Source organism: Octopus bimaculoides, chromosome 8 (genome assembly GCF_046866305.1).
Source record: "Octopus bimaculoides isolate indiv1 chromosome 8, ASM4686630v1, whole genome shotgun sequence".
NCBI classification, from domain to species: Eukaryota; Metazoa; Mollusca; class Cephalopoda; order Octopoda; family Octopodidae; genus Octopus; species Octopus bimaculoides.
The window spans coordinates 81,997,762-82,010,261 of record NC_142935.1 but is presented as its reverse complement, the minus strand read 5'-3'; the positions used below and the strand labels follow the sequence as shown (position 1 = coordinate 82,010,261).

General features: G+C 35.9%; 1 protein-coding gene and 1 long non-coding RNA gene across 3 annotated transcripts in view; both read right to left on the bottom strand.

Annotated features, from left to right (window-relative positions):
• LOC106878501 (polycomb group RING finger protein 2) overlaps nucleotides 1-12,500 on the bottom strand; it is a 390,185-nt gene that overhangs the window by 345,877 nt on the left and 31,808 nt on the right. The gene's annotated exons all lie outside the window — the stretch shown is intronic.
• Nucleotides 7,063-12,500, bottom strand: part of LOC106878502 (uncharacterized) — a 27,298-nt gene continuing 21,860 nt past the window's right edge. Inside the window, exon 3 of the long non-coding RNA XR_001410505.3 lies at nucleotides 7,063-7,540. This is a non-coding gene — a long non-coding RNA (uncharacterized LOC106878502). The remainder of the gene's footprint in view (nucleotides 7,541-12,500) is intronic.

The following is a 12,500-nucleotide window of genomic DNA, read 5'->3' as shown; positions in this document are numbered from 1 at the left end:
AGTCATAGAGCAGCGAGATAAATCACGTAGACCACCTCTACCTAAAACGAAAACAAGGCGGCAGAGGCTTAGCAGCGATCTAAAAATCCCTTTGAATGTCTTAACATATCTCTTCGGCAACCTCTTTTAATCACCAAATATCGAAATCCATCCCTAAACAAAGTTTGCAAAACTTGAAGATCAATGAAAAAGACAATACCTACGCTGGACTATTGAGGAATCTGCAGTTACTCTATCCAGATTACAAGTTCAGGTTTATACCTGCAATTATTGGGGCACTGGGATATGCAGCTCACTGCCTGAATACTAATCTTGAGCAATTAGACTTCTCAAAACCAGAAAGGAGAAAGCTGATTCGAAGACTGCAGATCCAAGCAGTCACTGAAACTGAAGAAAGTTTGTAAAACTTTCCAGGAGTTTATCAAATAAGTATATATATGAGCATGTCTAGATATGCAACTATATGCATGAGAATACATACATAGTACAAAACATACAAACCGGCACGTATACATACATACATACATACATACATACATAATACATACATAATACATACATACATACATACATACATACATACCAAAATACCCTGTGGTTGATTTTGAAATTCCAATGAAGGAGCCTTGAATGTAGGTTAGAAACTGGCTCTTTCCTTATTCGCAAGAAATCTTGAAATAAAACTGAATAATGACATACATACATACATACATACATACATACATACATGCATACATACATACATATACACACTCGCCCTCTCTCTCACACACACACACACTGACGCACACAAATATATGTACTCATATATACACACATATGCATACATATATATATGTATTATATCTGCTTACTTGTAAACATTAAACATTGGCTCACGCGAAACTCTGATTTGTATTGTAAGGATAAAGTATACAAAAATCCTAGATTATAAAAATCCATGAACCATTCAGTACAAGTTCGGTGGATATTATTAACAATGACTTCGCTTCGATGTCATCAAAGATTGTAGTTTACTTTCATTTATATTGTATTAATCTGGCCCATCGTTTCCCAAGAAGTGGCAAGTTTTTCACTAAAGTCCCTCCTCGGTGTAATATTAAAACGAGAGTGCCAAATTGCTAACTGGAAAGAAAGCATTTGAATGACAACGAAATGTGTAGTTCTATCGACATTCTATGTACTCGTGTAGTTATATATACTTTCTATACATGTACTTGATTCCCTCAGAAATCATATTTCTTGTGATGTAGCGTCCTGCCGTACCTCTTGATGAAGAGGCATTGTTGAAATAGCTGATTAACTCTCCTAGAGTTAATTCATAGCTTGGATTAATATCACCGTCATCTGGCTGCTGAGGGTTATTAGACACCCAGAGGATCACCCTGTTTCAAAAGGTTTTCGAGGCTGAGGATGACTTCCCTTCACTTCTCCCCCCACCCGCCTGGATGACCGTGAACACCATCATGACCGCTGTCCTTCCGCATTTGAGGAAACAATCGGAAATTTTAGAATATATTACTGATATTTATTATGAGGCGAAAAGTAATGTTGATATTTACGAAATTAGAAACCAGAATACATAGACGTATTCAACCATTATGTACTAGTTTCTTACATACGTATATATATATGTCTTTCATGGAGAGAATATGCGGCGATGTAGGTTTCAAGTATTTTTCATACGAATTCCTGTTGAAAGTGACGCAAAGGGGAGAGAACCACAAATCAAAACCAATTGATTGAGTCAAATCACCGAATATTCAGGAACTCTCTCACTTGAAACTACGCTACGAAGTTAAAATATAGATTTCCGTTGGTTTAGTAAAAGCCTGCTTTTTGTAAAGGAGACATACAAATAATTTTTTTTAATGGTTATTTTTTAAGCTTTTACTGGTTTCAACCACTGAACTGTGAAAACGCTGTGGAAACATTGGCAACACCAAGAAGTTTCATATGTAATGTAAATGGCTTTGTACAAATACGTATTTTACCATTATTACATAAATAGCTGCTAAGTAGAATTCACTGTGAAAAAAAAAAGATGAAACAGATTTCTTTCGATTGCGAACAGTTTCTAGCGTTTTGAAGCTTTAAGCAATGCTATCAAATAAAAGGGATGAATTCATGTACAGGATAGAAGCATATGAAGCCGGCAGTTTAATGTGATAAGCAAAAGCACACAAATTCTTCTACAAGCTCAATAAGAAATAGTTTTGCTGGAAGTCTATTATAAGCTCAATATCTAATGACAACCTCATTAATCTTGAACTTATGGCGCATTTATAATCGAATTTATCAGAAAATGGTAACGAACACAATATTTTAAATAGAATAAAAATAAACGGTACTTTTAAATTGGGTGTGAAGCTTAATGATAAGCTTCTGGCGTGTATGATCTGAGATGTTGCTACGATTCCAAGTTAAAACTATTTCCGTTTATTGCTGTGGTGAACACTCCTGGAAAAAGAAATCAAATTTAATTTTATTTTGACGTTTACGGGTGTTGACAGTTAGACAAGCTACTGGAAAACTGACTGTGCGAAGTAGTTTTAAGTCATTTAACTTAATGTACGCTGCTAATGTTTTGAGAAGTACATGAATGATTGTCACAACAGCTCGTGTCTGCTCATATAGCATTATGTCTTGTCAAATAAAAGCAGTACTTGCTTTCTTAATGGCCTGTGCAATTCTACAACATAACGTAATTTCAGTTCTCATTTCATATTACTTGTCTAAAGCACCAAAGATTTGGGAAAACACGTGAACGATGCACTTCGAGTTAATTCTATTCTTATGCTATAAGGACAAATTCACAGATAGATGTGAGGACGACGAACATATAACTAACAGAGAGATTTGGGGTTCGTAACTTATAGTGTATTATACCCAAGTCCAAGACACTTAGCTCTCAACAGACGAATTCACCTTATCATAGTTGCTTCATCTGCTGAAAATAACAGCCATATTTCTTTCGAATTACCTCTACTCTCTGGTAAATGGAAGCAGCCATTGGATAAGGTGAACCTGAATTCACTATACTTGCAAATAAGACGCGATGGTCATATTTGGATTGTCTTTGTTATATCGCACGTTCGGATGACCTCTACTCAACTACTTCGACGTCTAGACTTCTCCCTCTATATCTACGTATTGGGCTAGCCTACTTCATCGTCTGGGGGCGTCGACACAACAGTCTTTGGTCATAATTCTACTGTATTAGCGACGGCTTGGGATTAAATGACATTCCCATATAAACATTCATCTCCTTATGCATTGTCAGCTCTGGGACTAACGAGGGTCAGACTTGCTGTGATTAATTCAGTTCTTTTCATGCCAAAGTATCTGGAAAAAACTACCGTATTTACCTGAGCAGAATTCGTCTTTGAAACACTTCATGAACTTATAACAGTAGAGACGAATGAAAATAAGACGAAAACGAAATGATTAGCTTTTATGTAAAATATTATAAGGAAATACTTCTAAGCAGAAAGAAATCAATTGTTGACATAACAAAAAGTTTTAAAAGTTTCGTGAATGGATTTACAAACGCTTAATACATAGATATTCCATTTCAAGACTAGTGTCTTTAATATTGTCGTGCTGTTTTTAACTAGTTTATTGAAAATATAGAGGAAGTTTAAAATATTAAATAAAACAGTTTTATTCGAATTAATCATGAAGCTGCTAATTTAATGAGTTTACAACCAAATCACACGGCAATAAGGAACAGTAATTCATGACAGTTTCATTCATATTACATGTTACGAAAGATTTTATGAATATTTTTACCTCCTTTGGTTTCATTTCCGTTAGCCAACTAAGTAGAGGCCGCTACTTCCCCAGAAAACCTAGTAACTGTCTCCCACTGATAGGTGTAGTGAAGTAATATAAAGTAAGTTTGTTTCCTGCTCAGATACAGACCTCTAGGAATACTTGCAAATGTTTTGAAGTCATAAATCCCAAGCTGAGAGTATTCTAGAATTATTTTCTTCATCAACTCACAAATAACTTTTATTCCTTCATTTGTCCATGAACGAATGCGTCAAACAAATCTAAAATTTAGTTAATTTCTCCCATTCGAAATACTTGCAAGGTAGAGTTCCTTCTTTCTTTTAAATGCCATAATTTCACTCTCCCAGAGTAAAATTGGTTTTAAAATGTCTCACAGCTTCAGATAATGTCTTTTTAAGTGGGGTTTTTTATCCAGTTACGTTTGAAATTACTTACTTGTCTGTTCAAGCGATTAGTGAAAAATTAATTGAGATTCTTGAAGTGATTATCAAATTTCAACCGAATAAAAACGTGATAGCTTTTCTCACGGTATTTGCTGTATGATTTTGACGGAAGCACTATAGCAAATTCCATGTCACAGTGGGTGGCGTGTTACAAAAATTGTTTGTTTTGTTCCATTAGAATGAACACTATGTCACAGAAGGTGTCATGTTACAAGTATTTCGTGTGTGATATAAGCACGATGGGTGCTGTGTTGCATGTGTTTGCTGTATCATATTAGAGAAAGAACCTTAATAAACACTATATCACTTGGGCACCATGTTAAATATGATGGCTCTATCGTATGAGAAGATGTGAAAGGAATACCATCTCACAGCGGACGAGTATAGGCCATATCATATTCGTAGAAGTACCGTAATGGGAGAAATGTCGCACGGAATTCCGTATTATTACAAGTTTCTTTTGCTAATATATAAGTGCCCAAAAGTAAGGCGGTGAGCTGGCAGAATGGTTAGCAGCCTGTGTTAAATGCTGAGCAGCATTTCGTTCGACTTAACGTTCGGAATTTAAATTTCGCCGAGGTCGACTTTGTCTTTCATCTTTTGGGGTCAATAAAATAAGTGTCAGATGAGCACTGGGATGGCTGTAATCGACTTGCCCCACCCCCCGAAATTGCTGACCTTGTGCCAGAATTTAAAACCAATATATAGCTGTGCAAAACGGATACATGTATATTTAGATTCTAAATACCTTCACGTGTTAATAATGGACACGAATATAATGTTTGAGTGTCGATAAAACCTTAGTTGACGTTTTACTTTTACTCAATCTTCTACTCATATTTCTCTATTCTATGATATGTATAGTTCCTATACTGCATAACATATCAGCACTGTATGTCGTGTTTTGCTTTTACTAGTTTCAGTTAATTGAATGCGGTCATGCAGGGCTACAGTGTTTATAATAAAACACTTCGCGTTGGAATACTGTATGACACAGTATTTCTATTTGTATGCTGCTTCTTTGAATTTAAGTCTAGTATTATTAGCGTTCCTCGGGGTTCTGGTATGTAGTATCGTACAGAATTCCTCGTCAGTTTAGCATATTATTTCGTAAAATTCCTTAGTAGCTTAAGAGAACAAAACTATCAAGAGCTATGAAATATTTGTCTAATTCGGGTACAGCTGAGATAAATATATATAAATTCAAGTCACGAGACAACGGGGGAAGGGGCTTTAGGTATTCATTCAACCTGCTACAAACAACAGCCAAATCTCCTCCAAATTATATGCTATCATTTTAAATATATGAAGTAAAGGGTGCACTAGATTGAAAACATCGCGAGATCAGGATACAAACCTTACTCTGCGGTGCACAGAAAATCGCAAATAATTCTGTGTATTTAAGAGAAAGATAGAGGAGGGAGTTGTAGAGCGCATAGAAGAAAGGAAGAAAGAAACGAAGCAAAAGTGACGGAAATAAGAGAGAGAGAAGAGCGAGAGAGAGTGACAGAAGAGAGAGAGAGAGAAAGAGAGAGAGAGAGTGAGAGAGAAGATAGAGAGTGAGAGAAGAGAGGGTGAGAGAAGAGAGAGTGAGAGAAGAGAGAGAGATAGTGACATTATGATGACGATGTATCAATAAAATATATGTAGTAAAATGTTGATGTTATTTACAAAAATGAATAAAACCACACAATAAAATTAGACAATAGTGTAGATACTGTAAAGAAATCGTTAATATATCTCTATCAAAATACAATCTTTCAACTCTTTCAGATAAAAGATCTCTCTAAAAATATAAAAAGAATTTTAAAAAAAGGAAGCCGGTTTATAACGTATGATTAAAATAACTATAAGTTTTAAGGGTAGGGAGAATATTGTAGGTTTGGTGCCAGCACGAACATAATATTACTATACGGCACAATGCCAAAGAGACAGATTTAGAGACATTTCACAACATTCAAAGCAAAACAACCGACTTTTACTGATCTTGTAGAAATAATTTAGCCTTCACTTCCATTTGATGAACTCGCAGTATCAATTACATGATAAATGTTGCTAAATGTAGAGATTGGAGCTTCTGTTAAACGGTATAAGATTCCGTTTAAGAAAATAGCTCCTCTATTTTATGAGAAGAGTGGGATAATATAAATAGTTTGGGAAAGTGCGTTGTTAGACCCCCCTTAGGTGAGTATCTGTTGTCATATAGGTTGGTGAACTAAATTCCTGTCGTCTACTGGGAATTTTAAAATATTTATATATTTGTGTACTAATAAGCACTAGAGCCAGAAGTCGCTGACGCTACCAGAACGACACAACGAGCCACTCATAACACTTTGCCTTTGACAGGGACAAGTTATTTGACAAAAAGCAAATTTTTTTTACTGATTTATCTCACTAATGAGAGAAAAATGTTTGGAATTTCTTCGGGTAATAAAACAAAATATGTAATTTTCTTTTTGATAATGTATCTTTGTAAATAAACCTGCGTGACATACAAAAATTTAAAATCTTAATTAAAAGTTTTCAATTTACGCATCACTTTATCCGTCTATAAGTAGCTTAAACTAATTTTATACTTCGTATATACATATGTGTAAAGTACTGACTTCAAAATGGACATCAAGCATTACTATCCTAATTCTTAATACCATTTTAAAGTGAAAATTAAATGTAGTTTTATTAAATGACCTCATTTTAGGAATTGTATTAGCCTATGTATATTAACGTTATTAAGCATAGCATATGATGTACGTTAACATACTTTGATATTTTAAATATAAAACATTAAACATAATGCATTATTTCGTATACTAAATATCTCATATTTATATCAAAAATGCTGTTAAACATAGTGTTCCTAGTATGCTCATGATCGTGAGGTTTTGAGATTCCTGAACCGCTCCACTCTACTCATCGGAAAATGAGTATCCGTCTAGTTCTACTGCAGCCCTTTGTCTTTCCAGCTGTCAATCCTCGATGTCGCACTGCGTCGAGGAGTTGGAGATAGTTTCTATGTTTACTGGTGACTATGTAGACACCCAACAGTCAAAGTATAGTATGTACCACATAGTCATACACGCTGGCAAATGACGTCTAAAGTTTTTCACGTAATATGTTCTCATTTCTGTTTCATATAAGATAAACATATATACTATAAACCAATTACAACGAAATCTAGTTGTATTGCTAACCGTAACATACAGGTAGCTCGCTTTTGAATGGCTAAATACAATTGTTACGAATATTATGTCGGAATTAGAAGGAAACCGCTGCCTGATCTCTTCACATGATGTATTAGTGATCTATAAAAAAAACAAAAAAGAAAACAATAGAGCGTGGGTTGTAAATAGATAAATATACGAATTCATAACAATGAATATTATTAGTCTCGCTGCGAAATTAAGTCAACAAGGGTCTTTTTGGCATCAGGAGAAGAGAAGTGAAAAATGACCATTGATACTTAATAATTCATCCAGGTTTGTTCCCCTCCCCATGTCAGCTGCAGTTGATTTTAATTGTCGGATGTTGTTTTATAAAGCTTGTAACTGATGGATGTGACAACTCGTCATTATAATTTACACTAAATTGTATGGAATTCTAAATTTCTCTTTTAACGTGGAATTAATAAATCGATAATCAGTCGTTATGTAACTTAGCTTCATCAGCGACACCAGTTTTGCAACCCATTCACAATGATTATTGATAGTTTTATTAAATAAATTTACATTTTATTAATTCAAAATGTGGAAAACTGATGCAAGAAAACTTTGCTGTGATTTCTAAAATCTGAAATATAATAATGTTGGTATATTAAGGGGTGGTGGATGACAGAATCAGTGGGGCATTGGAATAAAATTTGTGGTGATATTCAATTACCCTTTTATTCTCAGTTCAAATCTCGCTGAGGTTCACTTTGTCTTTCAGGGTAGTAGAAATAAGTACTTGTTACATAACAACGTTGACCGACTCTGAACCCCCTCACCATCTTAAAGACCAAATATTTTGTGATTAAATTTACACACCGATACACTAAAACTGTGCTTCCTTGGTTCATGTGGCTTGTATTGGAAGCCTCTGAAGTTATTATCTTTCCTCAGTAGATCACTTTGAACTTATTTTCCACAACATTTCCAAAACGTAATTTCTCGCTGATATATAAAACTAATCACTACTTTCCTTTGTCTCTTCCTAAGTCATTATATGTTAGTCATATATTTATAGATATATGTGTGTTTTTATATATATGCGTTTGTGTGTGTTCACACATTATTGTCTATGTATGTAAATATATAAGTATACAGGGCATGTGAAATACTGGATTACAGTCAAATATACAACCGTTGAATGCGTAAGTACACAGCATGCCATTGCTATCCTTACACTGATACTTTCCTATTGAGAACGATGGTCTTATAAACAAAAGAACTGGGGCAGTGATGAATCTACGTTTCTACGCACACATACACATATACATGCTATTGTTGATAATTATTCATTTAAAAATACAGTTTACGTTGTTTTTCTCTTTTTTGTTTCTTTTAGAAAATAGACGAATGAGAAGTGAGTCTCTCGAAATTTGGTGCGATCGGACTAAAGTGTTATGTTTTAATGACTTCTGCTTCAAGTCTCACTGATTAATTCAATGTTTCAATTTTGAAATATGTTTAATCCTGTAATTAAAATTTAACTGAAATATTTCATCTGATACATTTTCTTTTTCATCGAAAGAGGAAGAATGAAGGAGAAGATCCTTCTTTTCAGGGGTTTCATCTCAGAATGTATAAGGGACCCAGTCAACCACAAGGCACGCTATCCTTATATAACACTTTATTACTTGATTTGTAACAAGCCAATGTTTATTAATCGAGAGAGTTTCTTATTGCACTTCCCTAGTAATTTAATTTAATAACTAGTGAATGTAAAGTGCAGATTAGGTTCTAGCGGGGTTTAAACGTAAAAGACATAATTTCGTGCAACGAAGCAATTTGTTGACCGTTTAAAGGATTCTTTCTTCTCCGTGTTGGTTTAAACATACTAATAATTGGGAGTAATCCAGTCGTTGTACTTAACAATGATGATAATGGTGTGACACACACACACACACACACACGTACACACACACAATTACACACAGATATATATATACATGCATACATATATATATATATATATACATACATGCATACATATATATACATACATACACATACATACATACATACATACATAATTATATATATATATATATAAAGAAAATGAGGGGTTTACTCCACTTGTGATCTAAACGAATAGATACGCTAAGTAAGTGCTATAGTTGATCGATCATTAGGTCCCAAGATCACAGCTAAGGCTGGATCTAGGGATCCGTATTAGGGTTCTGTTATAGCAGGTACATATTATATTAGAGGTAAAATCAAAACCAAGGTTGAACAAGTTTCTGAAGTCATTTAGAATAATTTAATCCGGGTAATGTGAATTTGAAGTCTTACAGTCGTTTCTTGGATAACCGCAGCGGTAGGTTAGTATATTCACACGCAGTGTATTCCATTATCAGAGGCAAGGTATGAATATTTTAAACAGGAAATATTTACATTTTACAAGCAATATAATTCACAGTTTATAAGGAATAAAATAGAAGAATAAAGGAGTAAATAGAAGAATAAATACTCCTTTATTCTTTATAAACTGTGAATTTTATTTCTTGTAAACTGTAAATTTTCCCTATCTAAAATATTCATACTTTGTCTCTGATGACGGCTTACCCGGTGCGTGGACATATTAACCTACCGCTTATATTATCCCAGAAACGGGTGTAAGACTTAGAATTTACCTTACCCTAATTGAATTATTCTAAATGACTCAAGATATTCATTCTGTCTTGGTTTTGATTTTTTTCCTCGAATATAATATATCATTTCATTTTATCTAGTTTCAGCTCATGAGCTGTGGTCATGCTGGGGCACCGCCATTTGGTGTTGCTACATAATTTTACTTCACAAATGCTTTTAAGGAATTGACATTTGATGCATCAGAGAGTTTGATGCAGCTGCCCTCATTTGCACCTCCTGCCGCGAAGTTGGTTCATCTGGGACACTTGACAGGAAGAGGTCCAGCTTTAAGTTGAAGACACCAACATCCACCCCATGCAGGTCTCTCAGGTTCTTCGGGAGGATATTAAAGAGCTGTGGACCTCTGAAGCTCAGGCTATTTCAGTATCTTGTCCCACATCTTGATGACAAATTTGGAGTTCTTGGCACTATGCAGTGGCACCCAGTTCTAGTATTTGTGTAACTCTCAATGCCAAAGTTTGGGACAAGTCCTTCGAGGATCTTCCAGATGTATATTATGGCATATCTTTCTCGCCTACGCTCTAAGGAATAGAATCTTAATCTCTTGAGTCTTTCCCAATAGCTTATATGCTGCATAGAGGCTATCTTCGTGTAGCTTCGTTGGATTGCCTCAAGTTCTGAGATTAACTCGACACTGGTTGGTGACCATAGCTGAGAGAGCAATAGTCAAAAGTGGCTTAGGACAAGTGTGCTCCAGAGGACCATCATGGTTTCCTGATCTCTTGTTCTAAAAGTCCTAAGAATCCATCTGGTCAGCCGTCTGCATTTCATTGCTAATTTAGCGACATGCACATGAAAGGATGCATCATAACTCATGTGAATGCCCAGGTTTCGCACTGACTGTGCCTCTGGGATTGCAGTCCCTCCAAGTCCAGTGTATTTAATGGGTATTGCATTTAGTTTTACATGCTGATAGCACAAGGCTTGAAACATTTCAACATTAAACTGCATGCTTTCTTTTCAGCCCACTTGTATATTTCATCCAGCTCACATTGCAGGCGCATAGTGTCTTCAGGGTTCTGTATTACCTGTGAGACTTTTGTATCATCTGCATAACTTGTGATTGTGGCTCTGCGTGTGGCTGAGGGCATGTCTGAGAGGGCCATTATGAACAGTAGTGGTCCCAAAACAGTGCCTTACGGAACACCGCTCACTATTTGCGTGTCATTGGAGATGGCCCCATTGGCTACTACCACCTGACTTCTATCCTTCAGAAAGTCGTGAAGCCATTCTCCCAATTTTCCAGCTATACCGAGATCACGCAGTTTGTGACCTATCATTCCATGATCGACTTTATCAAAGGCCTTCGCAAAGTCGAGATATATCACTTCCACATTTGAGTGGTTGAGCAGCTGTTTCAGCACCCAGTCATAGTGTTGTAAGAGCTGAGTCAGGCAGCTACTTCCTGGTCGGAAACCATATTGGGTGTCAGGCAGCAAGTCATTTTCTTCAAGGAAGGCGATTAGCTTTCTTCTGACTATTCGTTCCATGACCTTGCTGATGTGCGACGTCAGAGAGGTAGGTGTGTAGTTTTTGGCCTCCGCTCTGCTACCTCCTTTATGAATAGGACATATTTTGCCCCCCTTCAGTTTTCTTGGGAGTATGCCAGATGCAAGGAAGCGAAAGAGGGACTGCAGTGGTCTTGCTAGGACTCGCTTACATACTTTTAGAAGGATTGCTGGGAATCCATCAGGGCCAGTAGCTGAGTTTGGGTTCATTTCATCTATAGCCCTTATTACAACGTCTTGCTTTATATTGATGTAATCGATCATCATTGTCTCTGTTTTTATATCTGCAGTGGTAAAACAGTCAGTTGAATTGCTGACTTGAAAGTGTCCTAGGGGTGGAGTGAAAACACTTTTGAATTGCTCATTTAGTATTTCGCTTATCCTCATTGGGTTTCCTGTGAGTGTACCATCTTTTCTAGGAGTGGCCCTATCCTGCAGTGCACTGAAGCTGTTGCTTTGGAAAACTTGTAGAGAGCTCTGGGGTTAGATTTTATATTGTCTATAGCCCAGGCTTCATTGTCTGCTCTTTCTTTTTCATGGCACTTTTCACTGCTTTCAATTTGTTTGTTTAGGCGATTTGAAACTTTTGTAAGCCGTCTCATAAGAATTTTCCTCTCCCTGGGGATTTTGTTCTTGTTTACAGTGGCCTTTCTCTCCGGGACACATTTGTAGCATATGGCTTGCATTACAGACATGAATTGTTGAAGTTTCATGTCGATGTCCGGTGAGGAGAGACATTTAGACCAGTTTTGTTTGAGCATCTTCTTTCTCAATTTGTTTCCAGTTTGCCTTAAGGAAGTTCAAGCTGGAAAGATTCTGAGAGTTTCTTGTACACACACACACACACACACACACACACACACACACATACATATATTTACATATATATATATATATATATATAT